The 26,968-nt window shown below is 44.0% G+C and overlaps 1 long non-coding RNA gene across 4 annotated transcripts; it reads left to right on the top strand.

The window, feature by feature from the left end:
* The first annotated feature begins 205 nt into the window (after nucleotides 1-205).
* LOC149864671 (uncharacterized) lies at nucleotides 206-8,682 on the top strand. 4 transcript variants are annotated; one of them, XR_016442221.1, is made up of 4 exons: nucleotides 206-343; nucleotides 913-1,022; nucleotides 1,545-2,237; nucleotides 5,000-8,682. It is a non-coding gene; the product is annotated as an uncharacterized LOC149864671 (long non-coding RNA). The 4 variants fall into 4 exon arrangements; XR_016442222.1 differs by having other exon boundaries at nucleotides 1,878-2,237; nucleotides 5,000-7,598; XR_016442219.1 differs by lacking the exon at nucleotides 206-343 and having other exon boundaries at nucleotides 889-1,022; nucleotides 5,000-8,680.
* The last annotated feature ends 18,286 nt before the right edge of the window (nucleotides 8,683-26,968 follow it).

The raw sequence follows: 26,968 nt of genomic DNA on the forward strand, positions 1-26,968 counted from the left end.
GCACAGGATCATCGCAATGAGGGCCACCCCACCCCAACTCAAAGCAGGACCACCCCCCTAGATCATCACCTGGAAGAGAGGGGCAGGGCTACCTAACACATCCCCATCTGGAGATGACAGGGTCATAGAAAATGAGGGTTGGAAGGGCCCTCAGCGTTGGAAGGGACTAGTCCACCCCCCTGCTCAAAGCAGGACCATCCCCAACTAGATCAGCACCTGGAAGAGAGGGGCAGGGCTAAAAGGGCCTACATACCTCCATCCCAAGACCGCAGGATCCTAGAGGCTGGGCTGGAAAGAACCTACCTACCCCCATCCTGAGACCACAGGATCATCGAAAAGGAGGGTAAGAAGGGACTAGTCCATCCCCCTGCTCAAAACAGCACCATCTTCAACTAGATCATCAACTAGAATAGAGAGGTGGGGCTGAGAAGGACCTACATACCCACCTCCTGAGACCACAGGAACGTAGAGGTAGGGATGGAAAGGACCTACATACCCCCATCCGGAGAACACAAGATTACAGAATAGAGGCAGGGATAGAAAGGGACCTACATACTCCCATCCAGAGATCATAGAATAAAGGTAGGACTGGAAGGGACCTCCACAGCTCATCTAGTTCAAACCCTTGCCTGAGGCAGGCTCATCCCTGTGCCAACCACCTTGAGAACCGTGTTAGTATTCCTGCTATCATGTGTGGTCATATGAGGCTCTTTTGGGCCCAACAGCATACAAACAGCCCGTGCCCCAAAGGCCCAATGAGCGAGGGGTCCTCTGGCCACGTGTAACATGGTGTCCAGGGGCTGGACACAAAGAACCAAGAGGGATATGAGCAGATCTAAGGCTGCATGCATGCACATATAAAAATGTTTTTCTCTGGTTAAAAATAAACCAGAAGCTTTACTAATACTCTAGGGGCCTAGGGCTGGATTATTCATCTTAAAGTCAAAACAAAAACAATTTGCTGTGAAAGAGGAGTTTCATGACCAGGAGCAGCAAAGAGACTGGAGAATGGCAGATGTAAGGTGAGCTTGAACATCAAGACCATTAAAAAGGAGAGAGAGTTGTTCATTTCAGGAGGATTAAGAGTTTAGAAGGGATAAAGGGATCAAGTAGATTATAATGAGCCATGAAGTCAATGGACTCATTCAGCAGTGCCTAACTAGAAGTGTTGTTGCCACTGCCAGACAGTTAGTTTTAAACTTTGCAAGGGGACCCAGAATCTAAGGGTTGTGCAAGTGCATCAAGGTACCACCCCTGGGTCCACCCCTGAAAAGGTCTCTTCCAGGCCTGTATTTCAATGTTAACACCTGAGCTGTTTCTCCATATAGGCCCAGTGAATCCCCTGGTGCCTCTGTAGCAAAACCCCCAGTTTTTCTTTTTTTTTTTAAATTTTAAAATGCATTCCCTCCCCTTCCTCAACCATTTCTGACTTTTTCTCTCCCTCTCTATTCCCTATAAATAAGTATAAGTAAGCTAAGATGTAGGATAAGCTTTAACATTTTATTTTAGGTAATAAGTTTTATTTTTCTCTCCCCTCTTCGCAGAGTTCCCTGCTATTTTGATATCAATACCCACTATTTTATAAGTGATAATGATTATGTTTGTACTGCTTTTATATTGTGTGATTACTGTTTTAGAACTATATATGTAAGTTAGCATAAATCATGTCAAGTTTCCATTTTGTATGTCAAGCCTCCATCTTGTGTCCTATGCCCAGGCATCCCCTGGGTTGCAACTGTATGAGTCATGTACCCCTTCCATGTAAATTGGTTCCCAGTTGAATGAGAGTGATTGGGAATGATTGAAATACAATTGTAGCAGGCCTCTTCTGAATGGCCTGTAACGACTGGGCCATCACTTTGCATTGATTCATCCAGGAACCACAGATCTCACCCAGGAACAGAGACAAGAACCCAGTACTTGAAGGACAAAAGACCCTGTAGAACCAGCAACTCTACCATTGTACCCCACCATTACAGACACTTGAAACTGCATATCCGTGCATGGAGCACACGTGCTCATTACACCAGGGGCTGACCCTTGCCTGGGCATGCCTCCTGTCACTAGGGTCACACGAGGTCTGCCCTATAAAAAGGGGCAGTGAAGACACACCCAGTGGGACACCCTCTCCATCTGGCCCAGCACCATGCCACACCACCTGTCCACCCAGAGGCCCTGCCGGTGACTCCTCTCTGGACAACACCTACTGGACAAGGACGCCTTTCCAGCCTGGATAGGTAGCTATCACCTCCTACCCCTTCTTCAACCAAGGACTTAGACTCTGCTTCTCTTCCCTACCTGGAATCTAACCCTTCCACTGAGTCTCTTTCTCCTGCTGCCATTGTGAATGCATGTGTGCGTGCATGCGTGCGTGCGTGCGTGTGTGTGAACCAATAACTTCATGGGGTTGTGTAGTGTGTTGTCTGTTTACTAAAACTGTTATTTGGACCCCTAAATTAGGTTTTGCTTTACTATGGTTTGGCCCTGCTCCAATCTCTGCTCCTCGCCCCGCTAACTTCTGTCTCATTTCTCCCTCTTCTGCTTCTGTCTCACTGCCACCTCCAACACCTGTCTTGAGCTCCTCTCTGCCTCCAAACCCCTGTTTCTTTGCCGCTGTCTTATCCCCACTGCCTTTTCCTTTTCCCCTGAGCAACCAGGTTTTTATCTCAGTTTCTTTCCTGGCTGTCTCCTCCTTACCACCACTTATCTGCACCCCCCCCCCAAGTTTCCAGCCCCAGTTTACCTTAAGTAACCCCAAGCCTCAGTTCCTCAGCCAGCTTCTCTGTAGTCCACCGGTTCCAATCCTGGTTCTGGCAACTTTCACTTTAATGCTCTCTCTCACCTTAACCTTCCCCCAGGTACCTCAAGCACACACATACACACTGTACCATCCAAGTTAGGAATTTACCTGTGTGTATGTGTAGGTGGGTTGTATGTGTGTGAACTGGTGAGTGTGTGTGTATATATATATATATGTCATTGTGTGCATGATATACAAATTAGTGATCTGTGTCTAACTTTTGGGGTGTATAGTGTATGTGCTTGAATTGGTGATAGGTATGCATGTGCCTAGGCTGGTTTGGATGTGTATGTGCCTGAGGCTGGTACTCTGTGTGTGTGTGTGTGTGTATGCACCTAACTGATTTGTGTGTTTGTATATGTGCAATTGTGTCACACCCTTCTGTCTAACAGCGTAATATTGAGATCTTGAGAGTTAGCCTGACCCCACAGGGCAACACCTCCACACATGACAGTAGAGTAGCTCTACCTGTGCATGAGCACACTGTAAGATCCGTGTTGAAAAGACAAGACAGAACAGGTAGGTGAGAGGAACCAGAGAGAACAGAGGCTGAAGTAAGGGCAATAACAGGAAATGTTAATGCAGACTAGCTGTGTACTCAAGGTATCGATGTAAGAAGCCAATCTCTATTGGCAGCTGCAGTCCCAGCAGGTTGTCACCCTTTTCTCATAGTTTTCATTTCTCACACTTCCAAAGATTGTTACAAAATACCTGAATATTTGGTCAATTGTAGAATCATAGGAAAATGGGGCTGAATGGGACCTCCAGAATCCACTAGCCAAATAGCCTGTTCAAAATAGGATCATTTTTGTCTAAACTATCCCAGACAAAAAAATGTATCTAACTGGTACTTAAAAATTTCCAGTGATGGAGACTTCATTGCATTCCAAAACTGAAAAGAATTTGTGGTTTTTGAAGGAAAAATTTCAGAAAGAAACAGGCAAACCATTTTCCTGAAAACTAGGGGAAATTGTTAATAAGTCAATCAACTTTTTTTTTAAACTAAGCTAGTTATGTAAAGATACTTGGAAGAATTTCACATCTTTCTTTTTTAAAATGCAAAATCTACATACACAGGCACAAAAATAACCCGAAATAAGGGATCATGTTAATGAAAATGTTTCGTGATTCCTTCCCACCCTGTGATGCCACTTTACCTAAGCACAGCCAACAAACAACCAAACAGGAATGACCTGCAACAATGTATGCAATGGGTGGATAACTTTAAGATGTATTTTACCAGACTATGTGAAGGCAAGCAAACACCCACGTAACACTGGGCCACACAGCAATCTCAGACATCAACTACATATCCAACAGGTCCTGACTTTGCAATGGCTAATGCTCATTATGGGTCAGTGAGGTAGATGAAATTCATCTGCTTCTTTCTCTAGCCTTGAGAGACTGTGGGATCTTCACCACTGGAAATGTTTAAGCACAGGTTAGACAATTTTGTTGTCTAAGATGGTTAGACAGAAATGATCTGGTTTTGAACAGGGTATTGGGCTAGTGGACTTTCTGAAGTCCCATTCAGTCCCATTTTCCCTATGATTCTAACATAGACCAAATATTAATGTATTTTATGAAGATCTTTGCAAGAGTGAGGAATCAAAACTAGGGGGAAGGACATTTTGGGGTTGGAAGTAATGCAATGCAGCTGTTCTGTATAATCTATTGAGCAGTTAGTGACCATCAACTCTATAGAGAGATTGAGCTAACTAAGGATTGTAGTAGCCACTCTGTCTCTAGAAATGCAGCCTCCAGATATAAAGTAATTATTTTACTGTGTATTTTAGTATGTGGACTTTTAAATTTCACTATATAACTATGTAACTGAGAGCAGAGTAACTAGAAGTACAGGAATAATTTGAGAGTCTCTGTTGTAATTTTGATGATTCAGCTGTGTCTTGATTACAGAACTGGAAGTGGCATCAGACCAGGATATTTAAGAGATAGGGATTGAGCCCGTGCATGTGCATAATGCTGAATGTCCCATATCAGCATTTATGAATTGTCAGTTATTTACATAATTTAATTGTTCTAGAATTTAAGCTTCAAAATCCCATTTATGCAAATTTGATTTTTAATAACTCCCTAAATGTATAGCTACACAGCTACACAGTTGCAGTTTATGGTGTGGATTCTTATAAACCTCTCAAACAATTTTTTCTTTTCTTTTTGTTTCCCCTTTATATCTAGTCAAGATTCACTTGTACAGCTGCCACCTGTCCTAAAATGAGGAAAAAATTGCCTGAGTAACAACAAGAAGAGAGCTGAGGAATTTTTATCTATCTGTTGTATACTAATGCTGCTGTATATACTGCTGTAACTTCACTAAGAATTAGAATTTTTAATATGTTTTTCCTTATATATCGTAGCAATGTAGTTTTCAAATGGCAGATCGTAAAGCTCTTGCTGGTGGATTGAAATGCTGGTTAGATAGTGTAGGGTCTCCTCTCTATTTCCAAGTGCTAATTTGGTTTAATAATATAAGGTAAAACATTATTGTTATCATTTTTGCTATGTAAGAAATCGTAGTTGCCACAGAGATGTTACAAAATTATGAATAGGGGAGAGAGAACAGTGTTTGAACATCTGGGCCTTGGGTTGGAGTTTGGATGTCAGTCTGGGTGTTTGGGTGTTTATCTGGGTGTCTTAAAGGAAAACTCAGTATGTGGGCTACTACTGCCACAGTTTTTATTGGCCAGAAAGGTCAGGCTTATACAGCCTCCTGGCTGATCCAAGAAATGCTGTTAAGAAAATAAGCCTTCTGTGCTCACACCAACTTGGCTGCAAGAAAGATGGGCAATTAACCAGAATAGACCGCTTGGGAGCAACCCAGGAACTATCTGCTTTTTCCAATTGCTAGTGTTATCCATGAGCTTGATAAAAGCAAGTGGGCAGGACTTATTTTCTCAGCCACTTTCCTGGGGTGAGGTAGGAGGGCTGTGTAGGCATGCCCAGAAAGTCAACATGGAAGGTAAATCAGGGGGGGAAAAAAGCAAGTTCACTCTCTTTTAACACTCCAAACTGAACATGAGTTGTGGTACACTTTGAGTAACAAAGAGCCAGTTCCTGCCTTTCTTGGGTACTTTAACACACATGCTTAGACCCAAGCACCATTTACTCAGGATTTCCTGGACAATTGAGAATTAAAACAAAGCTGAAATTTGTCACTTATTTCCATTTCCTCATTCATAGTTCCCATTTCCTTACTCACTAACTGAACTTTACTGCTTTATTTCTAAATTGAACAGTGAATAATTATCTTCAGTTTCCTACAGGTAAAGGGAGCCAAATAGTGCATAGTTTAGCTGAAATCAGAAGAGCAAGCAACACAGGTAAATATTGAAATATTAAATAGTGAATAATTTCTTCTGGAGCTTTAAAAATGAATCCAAATAGACACACCAAACACAAACAAACGTAATGTCTCATATAAACTCATGTACTTTCACAAAGAATTAAAAAAGGAAAGGAGGACTGTAGCAGGGCACTAAGGTGCCTGCTACTGATAGTGAAAATATGAGCTCAGCTGCCAGTCACCAGGGCAGCACAGGTGCGGGTTGCCGAAGCAACCAGTCTGGTCAGCTGACTAGAAGGGGTAGGGCCTGGCCTATATAAACAGCGAGGCCGAGGCCGTTCCCTTCTGGCAGCCAAGGAGGCTTGGAGCTCTGCTGGAGCAAATAGGGCAGGCATGGTAGAGAAGGCTGATGGCCTGAGCAGCATCGGCATAAGGATACTGGGTGGAGGAGACCCTAGCAGGGATACATATAAAGGATAGCCAGGTTGGCTTGGGATTTATGTTGTAGCCCAGGGACTTTGTGTTTTCTGTTTTGGTTATTGTGTAACACCGGAGGACTGGGTGAGGCTGTAGGGGTGGAGGAGGCCTCATGGGAGCTCCCCAGTAGTGGGGGGGGTTCCAGGTGCTGGAGAGGGTGCTGTGTTTTGGGGTGTCCCGACCCCGGCCCCAGTGTGGGCGATATTGGGAGGAGCGCAGTGGGCGTAGGACCCGAGAAGTGGGTCCAGGGGCCAGGTAAGGCTGAGGCTGCCTGAGCCCAATTGTGAGAAGCCCAGTGGGCGTGAGACCCGGAAAAGGGGTCTGGGGCCAGGTAAGGCTGAGGCCGCCTGAGCCCCACTTGTGGCAAGGCCCCGGAGCGGGCGGGGAATCGCGGGCAAGGCCCCAGAGCGGGCAATGGCGTAGAGGCAGGGCCCCGGAGCGGGCTGCGAGAGCCGCAGGGAGATACCAAGAGGCACCCATGAGGGCACAGGTGGGCAACTAGGCAGCCTCCCTTTAACTATATTTACCAGCAAAACGTGTCGGGCGAGATAAAGAGGGTGCATTTAGACCCGATTTGACATGGTAGGTAGGGGCGCTAGGGGAGTTCACAGCACCCCTAGGTCGTGTCCTGCCACAAAGACGCAAGCTAGAGATTCAGAAAAATCTCTTACTGTGATGTTAGCTCCAGTTTTAGAACACACCAGGTGCAAGCTACACAGAACAAATGTTTTCTAGTTCAACTCATGTCCAGCCCACAGCATTTCATTTCTATCAAATGCCCAAACTACTATGTACTGGCAACTTTCTTTCATGGAACTTTTAATTTTGTTTTGCAACAATATCTTATTTTGGTTTTTTGTTTGTTTTTTTTGGTTACTACAATACAATTGTTATAGTACAATACAGAATAAATTTGCTTTCAGAGATAATTTTGGTCTGTAAAATATGTCTGGTGAAAGTACTGCATTCATTTTCTCTAGAAGGGAGGGAGGATTCAGATGATTTTCATAGACTTCATAGCTTTTAGGGTCGGAAGGGACCTATTAGATCATTGAGTCTGACCCTCTTCCCTGGGCAGGAAAGAGTGCTGGGGTCAGATGATCCCAGCCAGGTGTTTGTCCAGTCTCCTCTTAAATACCTCCAAGGAAGGGGACATCACCACCTCCCTTGGAAGCACATTCCATATTTTGGCAACCCTCACTGTAAAGCATTTTTTCCTGATGTCAAAAGAGACAAGGACCCCTTTTCCCCAACAAGGATTTCCCCACTAGGAATCAAACTGTGGTGTCCTATGGGGTAGGCACAAGTTCTACCACTGGGCTACCAGTACATATGATACTTTTTTGGTGATAATCAGTGATAATCTCTTAGTACGTCAATGGACACTGATCATTTGATCACTGGGGAAAGGACAGGAATAAGTCAGCCTTATTTCTGGCTGAAAGGAGCAGGCTGGCTAAAAGGAAAAACTTTCTCTATTAGGATAGCAAAATGCTATAAGAACCTGCTAATTTTCCAACCATAGACCCTGCACATGTAACACTTCCTTTTCAGCATTCTGAATCAAAATGTTCATGTTCCTACAGTTCTATAGTTGTGCTGTACCACTGGCTGCCAATGAAAAACACATGGGTCATCACACAGAGATGTTAATTACTGTGCCATATATGAATGCTTAGCATATTACCTTTTTGACGTTATCTGGGTGTGCAGAGTTATTGCCTTTATTAAAATGCAGACTTCTTTCTTTTGCTTAACCCCATCTGCTAGTTTGGACTTGTTACTAATAACTCACACATCACTGAAAAACATGTGCAGCCTCAAGCAAGGACAGTTACAAAAGGTTATACTAGTTGAAAAGATTTATGAAATAATAATACGAAGTGTTTGGACTTTATTCAGCATCATGCATATCTCCTAGATATAATCAAATTAAGCCATCTGCTATGTGTCATCCATCACAAGATGGAAAGCAGCGCATTATCAATTCCTGACTGTTTTAGGGGGGGGATACAGTTATCTTTAAGACATGGTCAAATTTCTTGAAAGACACTTAGCAACATGAAATTTTGAAATATTATTCAAATTAACATTACATTTTTAAGCACTAATCTTCATGTGATCTCCATGTAATTTAAAGCCACAATTCTAACCAGACCTAACTAAGGCTCATTGAATCATTTGGTATTGTTTTTAAATATTTTTGTGTTAGTACTTCTAACAGAGATAACAAAAGTTCTGAAATACCAGAAGAGGGATTGTTTTTTCAGTATTTCTGGCCTAACAAAAACAGGAAATACAAATAATCTCCAATAAAGCCCACTTGGTAGAGATTTACAGTAGTCATGAAGAAACAGAGTTCTGAAGAATTCTATTTTATTCTTTTGGTTCTTGCACTGCCTCCATCACTGTGATGCCATGGTTTTATGTAAAGACCTGGACATTTGGAGGTTCTCCCATAAGTACTATCTACACGTTATATCTTTTTCTTTACAGTCAGCAGCTTTACATTTCTACAAGGGACCAGCACAAGTCAGCCTAGTTGAAGTGGTACTTAAAAATATCAAACTAAATGATTCTGGAAAACTGGAGGTAATTTCATAGAAATGTGGAGTTTCTTACTGGAAGTTACCCCCAGTGCTAGGTTACGCCGACAAGTACAAAGTGATGCACCTGGGGAGGAACAACCGGCACCATATCTACAGGTTGGGGAACTCCGTTCTTGTCAGTACAGAGGCGGAAAAGGATCTTGGAGTCGTCATTGACTCCAGGATGAACGTGGGCTGGCAGTGTGGGGATGCAGTCAGGATGTCATGCATCCAGAGATGCATCTCGAGCAGGTCCAAGGAGGTGATCCTCCCCTTCTATGCAGCACTGGTCAGGCTGCAGGTGGAGTACCGTGTCCAGTTCTGGGTGCCGCACTTCAAGAGGGATGTGGACAACATGGAGAGGGTCCAGAGAAGGGCCACTCGCATGATCGGGGGCAGCAGGGCAGGCCCTATGAGGAGAGGCTACGGGACCTGAACCTGTTCAGCCTCCAGAAGAGAAGACTGAGGGGAGATCTAGTGGCTTGTTACAAACTAGTCAGGGGGGATCAGCAGGCGCTGGGGAAGTCCCTGTTCCCCCGAGCACTGCCAGGAGTGACAAGAAATAACGGTTACAAGCTGGCGGAGGGTAGATTTAGGCTAGATATCAGGAGGTGCTACTTCACGGCCAGGGCGGCTAGGATCTGGAACCAACTTCCAAGTGAAGTGGTGCTGGCTCCTACCCTGGGGGTCTTTAAGAGGATGAACACCTTGTTGGGGTTGTTTGACCCCAGTAATCTTTCCTGCCATGGCAGGGGGCTGGACTAGATGATCTACTCAGGTCCCTTCTGACCCTAGAAACTATGAAACTATGTCTCATTGTCTGTTATTGTAGGCCTTTAATTAGAAGAAACCTGAATGTCAGTTGCAGAATCTCAGTCAACCTCTTAAGGCCAGGTAGGACATTACACTTTTACTGGTATAAGTGATCAGAAACCAGTCTCTACCCATAACAGAACAGAAGTTCACCACATACAGACTAGTTTAAAAATGATGGAACCCAGTCTAAGATTTGCCCTCAAAAGGCAAATGTGTTCATTGCCGATCTAACCTATGCCACTTACAGGAAACCTTGCAACTTAAATTGATTCTGCCTCAACTTTTTGAATGTCTGTACCTAGCCTAGAGCTCTCAAGGGAACTAAACAGATTCTAACACAATGAAAACGATTTTTTCCTATTTTGTCTCCACTAGAAAAAATGGAAGATATGTGGGTATGGAGCTGATAGAGTCTATCCCTAGATTTAATCTGACACCATATTGACTATGAAGCTCTAAACTTTAGAAACTAGCATTCCAGCTCCTATTACTAATATGGCAGGAGAAGTTATGTCTTGCCCAGTGCCATTCAGGAATGCAGCACAACACTGTGATCATGTTATACTGACTTATTTGACTAGGATTATAAAGAAGTGTGTTTACAATAGCACAACTGTTCACCTTTGAAAGGAAATTCATGTATCTCTGTAATTCTTATTTGTGATGCATCTTCACGATCTGTGGTGACAGCAGGTGGTAGCTGCACTTAAAATGTCTGAAACTTCCTGTACAGTTAAAGTCAAAAGACTGTGGAATTGGATATAGTTGCAGCTGGAGTGGGTGGCAGAATGGATGAATGGCTGGGTTGTGGCTTGTAAATAATTGTATTAATGAGATTCATGTTCTCTTATTTTCCTTCTTGTTGTCAGTGCCCTCATCCATTTACTTCCTGGACCCAAGTCTCAGTTGCACTCATGCCTTTTTAAAATATATAACATCAAAGCCATTGAAGTAGGGATGAATGCGACCTACACCTTTGTAACCCCTTTAGGCTTAGTGCAATATAAATGGTGGCAAAGTAAGTAATTAATTAAAGAGGCCTGATTGGCATAATTGGATATGAAGGAACAGCATTATCAATATTCTGTTAACTGACATAGCAGGGGTGTGGACTCCTCATGTGACCTGTTTTTCTATCCTGGAATTGATTCTATCTAGAGAAAACATGTCATGTCCATTTCAGCTTTGAATGTATTCCATTTGCATCTTCATTTACAGAGGTTTTGTTCCACAGTTCACAATGTCTCCCATGAATGGGGGAACATATTTGGAAATTATCCCGTCTGAATCAAGTAGGAGTATGATTAAGCTTGATGGGGAGATGTATTTAGAGGAGTATTTGGGTGGATGTTTGCTGCTTCCCCTCCAACATCTACCATATATTTATAATCCCTCTATGCCTGAAGGACCTTTTACCTTGCACTCTGCAACTCTCAGGTCTGGTCTACACTGAACGGTTTCGTCAGCATAGTTGTGTTGGTCATTGGTGTGATCTTTTTCCTGTCCTAGCTATGGAATACACACAGTAGCATAGTGCCCTCTGGTTGGGAAGCCACTTGAAGTTATATACTAATTAAAGCTTTTTTTAATGTAAGCCTTATTTTTGGTAAGAAGGAGGGAGGGTTGCCAATATACTCTCCCTGGTATATCTCTATACCAGTGAATGCCTTTAAATGAAGACAAAGACATGTCCCTGCTGGTCCCTTCAAATCATGCATGATTCTGAAGCTTACTTGTCTTCATGCATCATGCATCTGATGGAAGAATCAGCAAAAATACTTAGTATTTGAGGTGTGGTGCGGGCCACTAATTCTAAGGAGTTGTAGTGGGGGGAAGAGTTGTGGGGAGAGGGAAAGGGTATTGATGAAGAAGTAAGGCAATATTTTCTATTTGATTTCATGTATTTACCCAGTGTAAACATTGGCCTTATTTTTACTTTCATTTTCTTTGAGGTTTGTATTGTTGTTGGATAGAAAAAAAAGACTAACTTCAAAGTCAGCTAAAAATATTTCCATAGCAATCTCCATCACAAATTAGATGTCATTTATAGCTGTCTGCATGATCTTATGATGTCTGTCTTCAATGCTTTCCATTAAAGACATGGTGAGAACTCTAATGGAGAGTGCTGTTCTCCTCCTTTTTCTACATCTCTCTTTCTTGCTTAGCCTTTCTTAAGATTCTTGGTCTTCTTTCCCAGTCTCTGGCCATGCGTACATGCAATGCTGACTTCTCAGTTGTTACTGCGCAGTCATTTGGTACTTGTATAAACAAGTACTAAATGACAAGTACTAAATGACTGCATAGTTACCAAACAGCTTTTTTGTGATGCTGACTGCACAGTAGCCCACAACTACTGTGCAGTAGTGTTGCATCACACTTTCTGCTACTTCCTGGATTTTCCTTTTGGCTATTTATTAGTAACTTATTTAGATAATAAAAGTCTTTTAATATTTCTACAGTTCCTGCATTCATTGTCGTTGTTTAAGTCCATTATGTGGACTGGGACCCTGTGGAAGGGTATTGTAGAGCTAGGCTAACCCACCTGAAGCACTGTAGATGCAATACCCTAGGTAGCACAACCTGTGAAATTCCTTAAATAAGTGTGACACTTTCCTACTTACATTGCTGAGCTGGTCTGATGGCCACTGCATTGAGTAGTGAGAGCCCTGGCTCCATCTGTTTCTTGCCTTTTCCTGCTCTTCTTCAGGCAAATTCTTCCCAGGGAAGTGGATAACATCTTGGCAACAGACTTTGTGCCTCACAATAACCAGAAATTTTGGCAGCTCTTGCATGTATCTAGACAAGGGGATGTTTCCTTATCTTCCCATGATTCCTTTTATGTGGATGCATAAGGTTCACAGATACAGGGAGCATACAAAGGCCCATCAAAAGTCACCAAGATAATGCAAAAAAAGGTGTGCTTACAGAAAGCATAAGTACTATGGAATGCATCTTGTTTGAACATATGTCTCTTTTTGATGATACCATATTTATAATATGAATTATTATTAAAATATCAATACTTTTCAAACATAAAACTGAATAAATACTAGAAGCTGAGTAAAATGAACACAGTCCTTTGAAATGAGCAACAAGTGAGAGAAGTGATATGGAGCTAGAGTAGAAAATGTTTCTGATGAGATATGAAAGAGGGAGCAATCAAAAAACTAAGAAACCAAACACGTAAGAAATTAGCATAAGCTACACTAGTATACATCACTTTTTACACAGTTCAGCATGTATAAAATAAGGGTTTGTAAAGTACAGAGTTAACTTGGATTCCTACTTAGTTGTTAACATCCCTCTGGTCCAATTTAAGTGAGTTTACTGGTGCTCTCAGAAATGGGGTTTCTGGCCTGGCAGAGGATGGAGGGATGAAAGCTGCAGAGGTGGTGGTCCCTGCTGCGGCCACGAAGCTTGCCAGCTGTTGAGGAGATCAGTGCAGGGGGGCTCTGGGGCCCTGCACCTCTAGCTGTTAGCAGGCAAAACTCATGACATGGGTGTTTGTGCTCCAAAGCTCTGAACCGCTTCGGAAAGCCTAACGAAACCAGCGCTTCGATGTGGACATGCTGCTTCGGACACCAAAGCGTCTGAAGTGTCTCTGGATCTGAAGCATGGTCCGAAGCCTCACACAGCCCTAATAGTGGAGCTACTTTCGGGGAGGGCTCCAGGTAGCCATTCTGGAGAGCAGCTGCAGAGGGTCCCCAGAACCAGCTTTGGCCACAATTTCAGGTTTGGTGAATATGAGCAAGAGTGTGTAGGTACACATTGTCTTCCTTAGGATTGCCTATGTGAATAAATACTCATCATCATAGAAAGTGGTGGAACATTTTAGCATAGATAATACAGCAAATGCATAGATAAAAGTATAAAGAGTTAAGGGAAATAATACAAGATCTTTAAAAATATTAAAATATCTTTATATTGGAAACAATATCCACCGTGACTCTTTTCTCTCTTTCTTCAAATTCTTAAGTCAGTTTCTCTCATTCATGTCACTTCACATGTCTTGTTTTCTTAATTCTCCCTCCACAAACACAGTGGACTGTGTCTGTAAATCTGCCAGTCATTCTTTGCCAATTGCTTGCTATACCCCCAGCAGAAAGGGGACTAATCAATAATCAACAGCTAGAGTTCTGAAGAGGGCTTCTATAAACAGGGGCTTTTGGTGCCATGGTTGTATATTTTCATTTCAGTGTCTGTGGGAGATCAGTGCTGAAGAGTATGCTAGCCTTTATAATCCTCTCATTCACTGTAGCAAAGTAAGAGAAGGAAATTAAACAAAAATCTAATAGCTATTTCACATGCGCCCTCCCTCCCTTTAATTTAGTTTTAACGTAGTTTGATAGAAATAATGAATGGTTATGGAAAGGGCTGATGGGGTTTTAGCCTGGTCTAGCTACACTGAGTATGTGCCTTGACTATAGAGCTAAGCCCAGATGACTGGCACCCCAATCCAGGGGAAGATCTGGGAGGGGAAGGGAGAAAGTTGGGGGTGTGCAGTGGCACTTTAGAGTTTAAAACCAATTGCATGGCAGCGATAGCAGCATTTCTATGCAGGCAGCAGTGATGGACTCAGTTGACTTTATGGATCATCATAATCTACTTCATTCCACAGTTGTTAACAACACTCTCTTCTTTTTAATCATCTTTGGTGTTCTACTAATCAAGCTATCCCTTCTTCAGCAATTCTGTTATCTGTTAGCTGTTCTTGGTAATATAGTTCCTGTTTAAGTGTTGCATACTGTTTTTAACTGTAGCTGAAAATATGACTCAGGTAAACATTAACTTGGGTGTGGAAATAACTTTCAATGGAGCAGTGGAAGTACTGCCAAGATACTCAAAAAAGTCTAGATTTTATTTTATGAATCTGAAAAAGAAATGTACATTTAACTCTACTTACTACAGAACTAATGAAACAGCGATTTAAAAAATATATATTTTGTACCTAATTCTGTCCATTTTTTTATACAATAGCACATGAATGCACATTCCAATTAATTATATTTGCTTTTGCTTTGCTTTAAAACTGAATAATATATCACTAAGTCCCTAACATATTAGTAAAGCACCTCATTTCTTTTCAACTGGTGAAAAAATGTGTGTTATAACATGGGATGATGTATCGCATCATCTGCACCTCCCATTTTCAAAATCCTAGATCTGCTTATGCCTGCATCTGAGCACCTTCTTTATACTAACCTAGGGGTGAATAGCCATACTGCAAAGTCATACTAAAATGACTTGTGCTACATGACCACCTCTGTGGATGTTTCTAGGAAGTCTGGAGCAGATTCCATGGCTCTTTGGGCTACTTAAGTTGAGCCCCTCTATGGTTCTTTTTCAGCGATTTCCTGAATAACTCATTTTTCCTTCTGGACATGTGGGAGGAATTGTGGGAACATTATTGAAGGATTGTCATTACTCTAATGATTTTTACCTGTGTCCTCACTGCAGACTAAGCAGGTTAGCAGCCCAGCTGGAAACAATCCAGGCCCAAGCCTCCATTTTGGCCTGGCTGCTTTCACCCTGCTGTGCCTTAACACATCACCCATGTCATGAGTTTTGCTTGTCTGCAGCTTGAGGTGCAGTTACCCCCAAACCCCTGCACCTATCTTCTTAAAAATTTGGCAGGCTTTGAGGCTACTACCCCCTGCAAGTTTCATCCAAATCAGACAAAAAACAACAAAGTTATAGGCATTTCATTGATTCCCTATTATACCCCATGGCCAGATCTCCGAGGTGGCTCCAAAGCTTTGGCTGGATCAAAGCGGGAACCCAGTCCGGAGCTCCAGATCAGATTGCTGGCATCCGAAGCGGCTGGATCTGAAGCCAGATCCAATAGCTGCCTACTCGCACAGGCCTGTTCACTATCACACTTCTAGAGTTCAGTGCACGTGAAGCAGATGGCTGGATCATGCCCAAGGCAACCCACACCAAAAGCACAGTGTAGAAATATCCACAGGGGTCTGCAATGCAAATAAAGTTTGCACAGTTAACTTAAACTATAGTTTAACCAGAAAGGTGGATGGTAATTAAACTTGTGATCACATAGCTCACTTCCAGGCCTCTCTGGTCCCAAAACAGTATTGGAAGTCTGGGAGCAGATGGAGCCCCTTGCAATTCAGTGGGCTTGGGTTCTGTTTTCATGGATTATAACACGGGACCAGGATTTGTATTGGTACAACACCTTACATAATAGTCCTAGACTGAGGCCTTGGATGAATGATATAAACAATAATGAATAATTTCAATACAAAATACACACAATTATGTATATATTTCATACTGGGTTAGAGTGATCTTTTAATCGTTAGTCAGATTAGCTGATTTAATCATGAAGCAGCATGTGACTGACCTACTGTACTCTGCCTTGAGTTCAAACTTATACTGTCTTCCTCCTGTTACCTATACAAGCTGTTTGCAAAGTAGATGCCACTTATTCAAAAGTAGGGTAATGGTAATATAACAACACAGTTCATATGAATATGTTTTATTACCTTTCCCATTTGGATACCAGGCATTCCTTTCACTCCAACTACTTTTTATATGAATGTGCTCCTTTTTAAACAAAGAAAAAATACTATGTTCTTAAATATTTTCCTGTGCCTGTGTATGTTTTAAAATGCTGGATACTAAGTATGCCATAGATCATAATCCAAAATATTACACATCCTATGAGTATCACAGTTCAGTCCATGGTTCTACCGTTGATCCAAGGACAATGTTCCACATCTTCTATCCTGGTTCAACTGTGTTGGATGACAGTCCCTTCCTCTCCACTTCTGTCTACCTCCTGACATAGGACGTGGCAGCTCTGTGAAACCTCCTCTCCTCTCTCTACTGGAATCCAGAGTGTAGATACCCATCAGTGGCCAGGGCAACAGGCCAGCCAGATTGCCACTAGCTGACCCTAGTTATCCATGTTGCCAGCAGCTTAACTACCTACACTTGGCTGCAAGGTAGGGTTCCCTGCTTTTAAACAGCAGCCCTTTCTGTGCCTGGCAGGCTTCTCAATAAGGCAGATAGCTCTAGTTTTCTTGAGCCTGTTTGCGCCTGGTTTCCTGTGCCCTGAGTCCTGCTTCCTGACATCATTTGTTCCTGCCTGCCTGTTCTTTGTTCCAGACTCTGGATCCTTGACTCCTTCCACTGCCTGCTCCTGGACACCCATGGTGGTAGGGGTATGCAGGAAGCAGGGCCTGGGAGGAGAAACCTACATGCAGCCCGTGGCTGGAGCAGAGCAGGAGTGGTGTCTTTCACTCCCATGCCCTACTATCAGGTCAGCCAGGGACAACAGTAGTGGTGTCAGCAGGGGAACCCCCACTTTGTGTGCCTTTTCTCTACCTGGTTCCCGGCTCCAGGGGATCCATGCTTCATCACCATTCCCTCATGGTTTGCAGGGACCTTCCTTTAGTAAATCCTGTATCCATTCATGGTTCCAGGATTGTGGCTTAGCTAGGCCCACAATAAGCTGTCTGTCCCAGAGCTCCTGGCTGGTAACACTGGTCCTTGACCCCTGTTCCTGATCCCCAATACCCCAATCTGGGGCTCTAAACAGGGTGACTGTTTATGTCAGTCTTATAGACTTCTGCCTCCTGACCTGTGACTCCTGGCTGTAGTCTGGACTGTAGACCCTCGTTTCTCTGACCTTTCCTGTTCCTGAACCTCTGGATATGATCCTTTAGGATCAAGATCTGACCACCTATGTCTCAGTCATGTGCCCGACAGCACCTTGCATAGAACAGTAAGCAGAAATGGGGAAGGGGAAACTTCACCTATCACCAGACTGGAATTACCTTGGGCAGAACACAGCAACAGGTGAAAGTTTATTATTGTCTTCACTAGAGTATCACGCTTATGACTCTACAGCAATATAGTAAATTTACAAAAAAAAATATTTGTTGTATAAGTAAATCCCTCTGAATGATGGATAATCACGCTTGTGTGATGAAGCCTGTCAGTCTGTAAATCTTGCTAAGGATCCTGAGAGCTTCCATTGAATCAGAGAAAGTTTAGTGATGTTTATACCAACAGAATCACTGATGTCTACAAGGTTCCTCATGTGAAATGCACAATATTAAATGCGAGAGACCCGACAGACCCATAGACCAATTTCTCTCATAGTCAGGGATAATTTTACTCCCAAAGTTAGCCATTTTGTTGGTAGAGTTCAGAACAAATTTGGACAAAGATATGTTTCTTTTCCTATTTCTGTCATTGAATGTTTCGTGTTTGTGGCAAGACAGTTGCACAAACATCTCTACACCTCAGTTTCCACGTTTGCAAAATAGGGTTAATAATCCCTATCCCTGGGAGGAGTAGGGCTTCAGTCATTCCTGTTTTGTAAAGTTAGGTCCTCAGTAAGAAGGTAGTACACACATGCAGAATACAACATTGTATTGCAGAAATTCTTTTGTGTGGTGCTGCAGCAACAAACACTTTCTTACTGTGGCCAGTATCAACAACAATGCTTATAAACAATCTTAAATATAGTATCAACTATGATACATTGGGGACAATTAACATAGAAAGCACTGATACTAGGAGATGCCAGTTATACACTGGCAATTTGATCTGCCAGGTGTGAGAGAACTGATGGCAGATAAGAACTGGTGAGTGCCAACATTAGATAAGCAAGAGCCAGCGTGAGAAAGATTTCAAGGCTTTAAGTCATACTTTGCACAAGTAGCTCAGAAGGTGCTATTGCAGCTTTAGCCCTACACAGGAGTTAGAGGTTGTTTTACATCATCCCCAGAATGCCACAGTGCTGTAAATGATATAGTATGTTTTTTGCATTTGCAAAATAACTTACCACAGACATTTCCTCACCAGATCACCTCTGCTGAGGTTGCTCCGCAGTGTTACTGTATGAACATTGCTGACTTGCCTTATGTGGTATATAGAGCTGTTTGGGGAACTTATTGTGGTATATCTGCTGTTCCAATCAGCAGCATTTTCTGGCCCTTGTTTCTGTCTTTTTAGGGACCAGCCACAAGCTGTTAAGTCTGGATCTGGATCCAAACACAATTTTCTTCAAAGTTCAGAGGAAATCTCACCCAGGTTTGAGCCCAGTCCATTCAAATCAAAGACCAGCTGCAAATCTATTCTTCCAATCAAAACTTTTCAAAAACGTAAGGGTTTGGATTTGAAGTTTTGGTTCAGTCCCATCTCTGGATTAAAAAACAACTTTACTTTTAACATTCAGGACCTGGTCTTTTTCCCCAGTAAAGTTAATGGGAGCCTGCCTTTTTTCCATGGACTCCAAAATTATCAGAATAAACTAGGCTTTCAGTGTCACCTGTTAAAGCTATTTAAGCATCTAAGGATAGTATCCACTGAGCATTTAAAAATGTCTAGGCATTACGTTTACGTTTTTTAGGCACCTAAATATCTGTACACTTACTGGTGATTGACTCCTCTAAACATTCCCAGAAGCCCTATCTAATTAGAGTACGTCTACATGAGATGTTTACTGTGGAGCTAACTAATTAGCTCTGCAGTACAGTTTCAGTGCCTACACATGTGGCCCTACTAGGCCACAGGAATATAATAAACAACTTGACAACACAAGTACTATCCTATGGTGGCATTATTTAGTGCACCACAACACACATATAGATGCTGACAGGGCTGGTTGGGGCATGAGGGTGCTTTTGTGCAGGGGCTGCCTGCCAGCTAATCCTGCACTGGAGCACCCTTGTGCCCCAGCCAGCCCCTCCGCAGCACATTGAGCTGGGTCAGAGCAGCCCCAGGCTGGCAGGCTGACCCCCCTGCCCCCCCTGCCAGCCAGGGCTGCTCTAACCCAGCTCCACATGCTGCAATTCCAGGCATATGTGTAAACATGGTGGCAGGAACTGTGCCAGAGTTTATTCAGGTGCATTCATTTCACATGTAGATGCTAGGGCTGTGTGAAATGGGCCATATTCAATTCAGATTTGGCCTGAATTGGGGACAGTGATTCGATTAATTGATTCAGATCACTGTCCTAATTTGATCTGGCCAAATCTGAATCTGAAGATTTGATGCTGTTTGGAGAATCAGCAATTTGGCCATAGACCCAGGTTTAAATGTTTTTTTCCTACATACCTTGAAGTACCAGGCATGGCTCATGAATGCTGCAATGCTGGAGTGGATGGAGCATCCCACAGGAGCATGGGGGAGGGGGTTCTCGCATGCTCAGTGACAAAACTGGAAGTGGACCAGAAGTAGTTCCAGTCCACTTCCGGGTCTACCACTAAGCCTGTGGGGGGGGCACCTCCGCACCACCCCCCTTGGCTTGGTGATTGGTTGTGGGGGGACCCTGGGTGCCCCCCCAGAGTCAGGAGGCACCAGTTGCTGAGTTTCCCCCCCCCACATGCTCCCTGGTGGACCCAGAAGTGGACCATAAGTGCTTCTAGTCCACTTCAGGGTCTGCTGCCAAGCATGCTGGGGACTCCCCAACCCCCCCACCATGCTCCTGTGGGACACTATCTGCCCCAGCATAGCATCATTTACAAACCATCTGGTACCTTGAGGTATGTAGGAAAAACATTTAAACCTGTGTCTATGTTCGAATCATCAAATCTTTCTGAATCTCTCCAAATAAATTTGGAGGGTTCCAATTCAATTCAGAGAGATAAAAGGGTCTCCTGACTTTATTCGGATTCAGAGACTCGGCCACTGAATCGGACCAGATCTCTGCTGAATCAAATCAGCAATTGAAGCTTTGCACAGCCCTAGTAGACACACCCAGTTTGTACTTTCTCTGAATGTCCCAGTACTGAGCACAGTCTAAGACAGGACACCAGGTTCAGCTGGACCATTGATTCATTTCAGTATGACAATTCGTATTTTACTTTGCCTGATCCTGCAGGGGAGAAGTGACAATGCACTACAACTACTTCTAGACAGCATGAGCACCCTGCAGAACCATTATTCTGAGAGAAAGAAATATCAGAACCTGGTATAGATAAGCAAAATTGATTGCAGAGCACTCATTCTCACACTGTGGATTTTAGGATGGGCTCTTGCACATTTGTCTTGGAATGGGTTTTGGAAATAATCGTACTTTGAGAGAGAGGCACTTAAAAAAAACAAAAATATATGTTATTAATTACAACACCCCTTTCTCCTCCATGCCTTTGACTAAACAGGTTACCTCTATGGAGCACCATGAAAATAGTAGTCTACTTCAAACCAAACAAAGTTGAATTCACCCAGCCTGAAACATACTAGGCAACTTCCTGCTTGTAAAAAAATGTGATAAAGGGTATTTGTGAAAACAGATCTTATCTAACTGCACAGAAAGAAGCAGTGAGTTTGTGTTCACTTTTCGATAACACCAGCACATTTATGGTGTCCTGGGACCATCAGCAGAACTTCCCTCAACAGTGCATAAAGCTCCTGGCAACCCATACTAAACAACTGCAACCCATACTAGAAAGAGACCCTATTCTTAAAAAGATCTTCCCAGAGCCAACCATCCTAACTTTCAAACAAGCACTGAACCTCGCTAACCTCATCACCAGAAGCAAACTTCCTCAAGCCCAGAACACACCAAATGGATCCAAACCATGCCAGGACAAGAAATGCAAAACCTGCCAACACATCTCCATCACCCCCACAATTACTACACCCCACAACAGAGCCATCCTGGTTCTTACAGCTGCACCTCCAGAAATGTAATAGATCTCATCCAATGCACTAAATGCCCTGATGAAAAATACATAGGAGAGACCAAACACAACTGCTCACCAGAATGAATGCACATCGGAAATCTATCAAAGATAGGAATACTCAGTTACCTGCGGGGGCACATTTCTCACAAGAAAACCACTCTATCTCCAGTCTCTCAGTCCTGATCCTCAAAGGAAACTTACAAAACACATCCCAGAGATGAGTCTACGAACTCCACTTCATCAACCTCCTGGATACTAAAAAACATGGACTAAATATAAACATTCGATTTATGACACATTATATAACCTGCCTGACATCTGACTTCCCAAGTCTCTCTCCACTATTCATCTCCCTTCTTTCTTCCCCCTCCCCCAGCCTGTCTCTCACCCATTGACTCCTCAATCTACATTTTCACTGACTACCTGTCTTGTATGCATACCAGACCAGCCTCTGGCTTCTTTACTTTTCATTCCATCCAGGAAGAGCACACACCAACTGCACAAACTTCCTTAGCCTGATGAAGGGTTTTGGAACCCGAAAGCTTGCTTAAAAATTGTTTTCCAACTATTTAAGTTGGTCTAATAAAAGATACCAGATGCACCCAAAGAACCTTGTCAGCCTAAAGCTCCTGGCTGCTCTCAGACTCTAGGCTAGAGGTAGTCAACTCCTGGCACAGGCAGCCTATGTGCAATGCATGTGGCATGAGTGGAAGGCAAAGACAGATGGGGAAAGGAACAGAAAGAAGAGCAGCAGTTTAGGTGGGGAATGAGTATCACAGTGGCACTCAGGGAGAGCAGGACTAATTTGTGCTCAGGGCTAATTTTTGCCATGCCCGCCAAAAGGTTTGTCCCAACGGCCTTAGGCTATGCCAGCTGTTTCTGTTCAGATCCCATTATGCTCTAAAATGTGCTGTGTGAAGTAAAACTTTGTATAATTGCCAATTCAGTCTATAGGCCTCATATCATATCTACTGACAGCTGGCTTATAATATGATGAGAAAGTCACAAAGGCAACATGATGACATCTGAAGTCTAAACAAGGCACAGACCTGGGAAATGTTTGTGGAGGCCACAGAATTTTCTACCAGGTAAGTTTCCACTTACTCTTCCCTGTTGAGAAAAGCAGTTCTTGTGGTTACCTGGATTCAGTTTTCAGACTTCCTGTGTGACAATCGCTTCGTCACTTTGTTTTAGATCTCCATCTGTGAAAAGGAGATAACAGTGCTTCCCACCTCACAAATACGTTGTTAGGCTAAGTTTACTATGTTCTGAAGCTCTTGAATACTGTGGTGATGGGGAAGTGAGCAAGCAAACATATAGACAAAGTTTAATCCTTTTTCAGTCAAGTGATTTCTTATCTCTTTCCATAGAACAACTTTTCTATAAGTGGAGGTTCACTTCTCTTGCAAGACACCAAAATGATTCAGGGGCTTTCCTTTAAGAAACAGCTTCACTGGCTGCATATAAATGACCCTGGTCTCTGGAAGGCCAGGGAGACTTTTCCCAGCTCCATTCCTCCTAATACCAGGAGGAATTAAGCTGGGGGAAAGCTTGCAGATGTTCAGTATTCCAGGAGAAACTCTCCTGGGAGACTTTTCTTCCTAGTTGTTGGGTTATTTTTCACCCAGAGCAGCCATTTTTGCTTTGGGAGAAAAAGCTGAAATGTCTGTGCACCCATGCTAGTAGAAGGGTGATTCTCTCAGCAGGAACTGAATGTCTTTACAAGGCCACCACCACCATACATCGAAGAATATATTAAACACTTGCTGTACCATACACTGACACCTGCTGTTACCTATGGGACTAACTGATTTGCTGTCTAGTAGAAGCAAACCTCAATAAAAGCAGGGACTATATCATAAGGGAAATCAGGATGACAAGTTAAAAGGAGCTGTTGCAAAGAAGACTGGGTAATACATTGTCTTTAGCATCTACACAACTGCTATTAGAGCCTCCCCTTTGCTAGCAACCTCACTAAAGGATGCACAAACAGATTGGCAGGAAGAGTAAGCAGCTCTTTCACTTCTTATGGAACTCTCTTCAAGACAAAGTTGAAGTAAACTGGCAGGGACAGTATGAAGGCAACACTTTGATTGTGTGTACAATTACTGTTCTGTGGATAAATTCAGTCTTCAGTGACACTTATAATTAGTTTGGGATTTAAATGTCTTACCTTGCATGGTGGGATTTTACACAGGTATATATTCTTTCAACAGCATAAGTGTCAAAAATGTGTTTAGGATTTAAAAGATTTGTGAGTCATAAAGGCATTTGGGAATGATCTGATATTTAGAAATAATCTCCTCATTAAGGAGATATTTAGAAAGAGATATATAGAAATAATCTCCTCTTCCTCCTCTCATTAATTACACTTTGATTTGCCTTTTACACTAAATATTTTCTTTCCTGTGTTGTTCAAATGTTCTCTAAACTCTTGGTGCATATAGTTTCTCTCGGTAAAATTAGCTCAATTTGAGGAGAGGGCTGCAGGAAGACGAGGAGACACTACCCGAGCAAGACAGGTAACAAATGCTAGGAGTGCCCAGGTAAGAAACAGGGGTCCAAACAGTCTCCCAAATCAGGGGGGGTGGCACACGCAGCTAGGCAGGGCCTTAAATGCCTATATACCAATGCTCGTAGTATGGGGAATAAGCAGGAGGAACGTGCCCTCAGAATAGCCAGTTCAGACCCAGACATAATAGGGTAACAGAAACTTGGTGGGATTCATCCTTTACAGGTGGGATAGAGAAGGAAGGGAAGGCAGGGGTGTGGTGCTCTATGTCAAGGAGCAATACATATCCTCTGCCAGCAAAATGGGGGCAGAGGAGGGGCAGCTGAAGTGCTCTGGGTCAAGATACAAGGGGGCCATAGGGAGAGGGATTTAACGGTGGGGGTCTACTACAGACCCCCCAACCAAGGGTAGGAGCTGGACTGGGAATTTTTGGGCCAGCTTGAAGAGGCACGTAAGGCAAGGGATGTAGTTGTCATGGGTGACTTCAATTACCTGGACATCTGCTGGGAGGAACAGTCAGCCAGGTCGGACCGTTCCAGGAGGTTCCTGGCCGAGATACAGGACCCCCACTTAATTCAGGAGGTGCACAGTCCCACCAGAGAAAATGCCCTGTTGGACCTGGTCCTGGCCACAGGCGATGACCTGGTAAGGGGCCTCCAGGTCCTTGACCACCTGGGTAATAGTGATCATCTCTTGCTGGAGTTTACCATCCAGCGCAGGGTGTCAAGGGCCAGCAGCAAGGCGGTAGCCCTAGACTTCAAGAGGACCAACTTCAATGAGTTGAGGAGATTAGTGGGAAAGGCACTGGGGTTCTCAAGGGCAGGGGAACTCAGTGCCTAAGATGAGTTGTCGTTCCTTAAGGAGATGATACTCAGGGCCCAAGGGCTGACCCAACAAAAAGCAAGGGGGGCAGGAGTGCCTGAAAGCCCCCCTGGCTCACCAAGGGCGTCTGGGAATGCCTGATTGGCAAAAAGGCAGCGTACACCTGGTGGAAGGGGGGTGCTATCTCCAAAGAGGAGTATACCTCCTCTGCTCGGGCCTGTAGGGGGGCTGTCAGGAAAGCTAAGGCGGACATAGAGCAAGGACTTGCATCCAAAATCAAAGATAACAAAAAGTCCTTTTTCAAATATATAGGGAGGATGAAGAAAGCACCGGGAAATGTGGGGCCCCTGCAAGATCCTCTGGGCAATCTCGTGGTTGCGCCAGAGGAGAAAACAGACCTCTTTAATCAATTCTTCACCTCTGTTTTCTCAGGCAGGGACCGGGACTTCCCCACCAGGATGCAAGACGGACTCGAGGGGAACGCCTCCAGACCTCAGGTTGGGGAGGACCGGGTTAGAGAGCTTCTGGAGGGGCTGTATGTGTTCAAATCAGCAGGTCCAGATGCTCTCCACCCCAGGGTTTTGAGGGAGCTAGCTGGGGTTATTGTAGGGCCCTGGGCATGGCTTTACGAGCACTCATGGTGCTCAGGCCAGGTGCCGGATGATTGGAAGGTAGCCAACATGGTCCCCATCTTTAAAAAAGGGAGGAGGGAGGACCCAGGCAACTATAGGTCCATCAGTCTTACCTCAACCCTAGGGAAACTCTTTGAGAAGATCATCATGGAGCACGTCTCCGATGGGCCGGCCTCAGGGATGATGCTCAAGGGCAATCAGCATGGTTTCATTAGGGGCAGGTCATGTCAGACCAACCTGATTGCCTTTTATGATCAGGTCACAAAAGCCATGCATGCAGGTGTCGCCGTGGATGTAGTCTTCCTGGACTTCAGCAAGGCCTTTGACACCGTCTCCCACCCCATCCTCATTAAAAATTTGGGTGACTGTGGCATTGATGCCTACACAGTCAGATGGATTGCAGATTAGCTGAAGGGTTGCACTCAGAATGTGGTAGTGGATGGGTCATATTCGACCTGGGGAGAAGTGGGCAGCAGAGTCCCCCAGGGCTTGGTCCTTGGGCCTGTGCTGTTCAATCTCTTTAACAGCGATTTGGACGATGGGGTGAAAAGCAACCTGTTTAAATTTGCTGATGATACCAAACTTTGGGGTGAGGTGAGCACACTAGTAGGGAGGGAAAGACTGAAGCAAGGCTTGATTAGATTACAGGGGTGGGCTAGCAAAAACAGGATGCGCTTCAACACTGACAAGTGCAGGGTGCTGCACTTGGGCAGTAGTAACCAGCAGCACACTTATAAGATGGGAAACTCCCTTCTTGAGAGCATTATTGACTCCAAGATGAACATGGGCCGACAATGCGAGGTCACAGTTGGCAGGGCTAACCGCACCTTGTTGTGCATCCACAGTGCATCTCAAGTAGAGCCAGGGAGGTGATCCTTCCCCTCTATACGATGCTGGTCAGGCCACAGCTGGAGTACTGCGTCCAGTTCTGTGCGCCCCACTTCAGGAAAGGGTCCAGAGGAGGGCCACCTGCATGATCTGGGGACTACAGGGCAGACCCTACAATGAGAGACTGCGGGACCTGAACCTGTTCAGCTTTCATAAGAGAAGGCTGAGGGGGGACCTGGTGACTGTCTATAAACTCACTAGGGGGGACCAGAAGGGTTTGGGAGAGACCTTGTTTCTCCTAGCACCCCCTGGCATAACAAGGAATAAGGGCCACAAGTTGTTGGTGAGTAGGTTTAGATTAGACATTTGCAAGAACTACTTCACAGTTAGGGTGGCTAGGATCTGGAACCAACTTCCAAGGGAAGTGGTGCTGGCTCCTACCCTGGGTGTCTTTAAGAGGAGGCTTGATGCCTACCTAGCTGGGATCATTTGAGCCCAGTTTTTTCTCCTGCCCTGGCAGGGGGTCGGACTT

The sequence above is a fragment of the Crocodylus siamensis genome, chromosome 5, assembly GCF_052110815.1.
Source record: "Crocodylus siamensis isolate JL-2025a chromosome 5, ASM5211081v1, whole genome shotgun sequence".
In the NCBI taxonomy this organism is placed as follows: domain Eukaryota; kingdom Metazoa; phylum Chordata; order Crocodylia; family Crocodylidae; genus Crocodylus; species Crocodylus siamensis.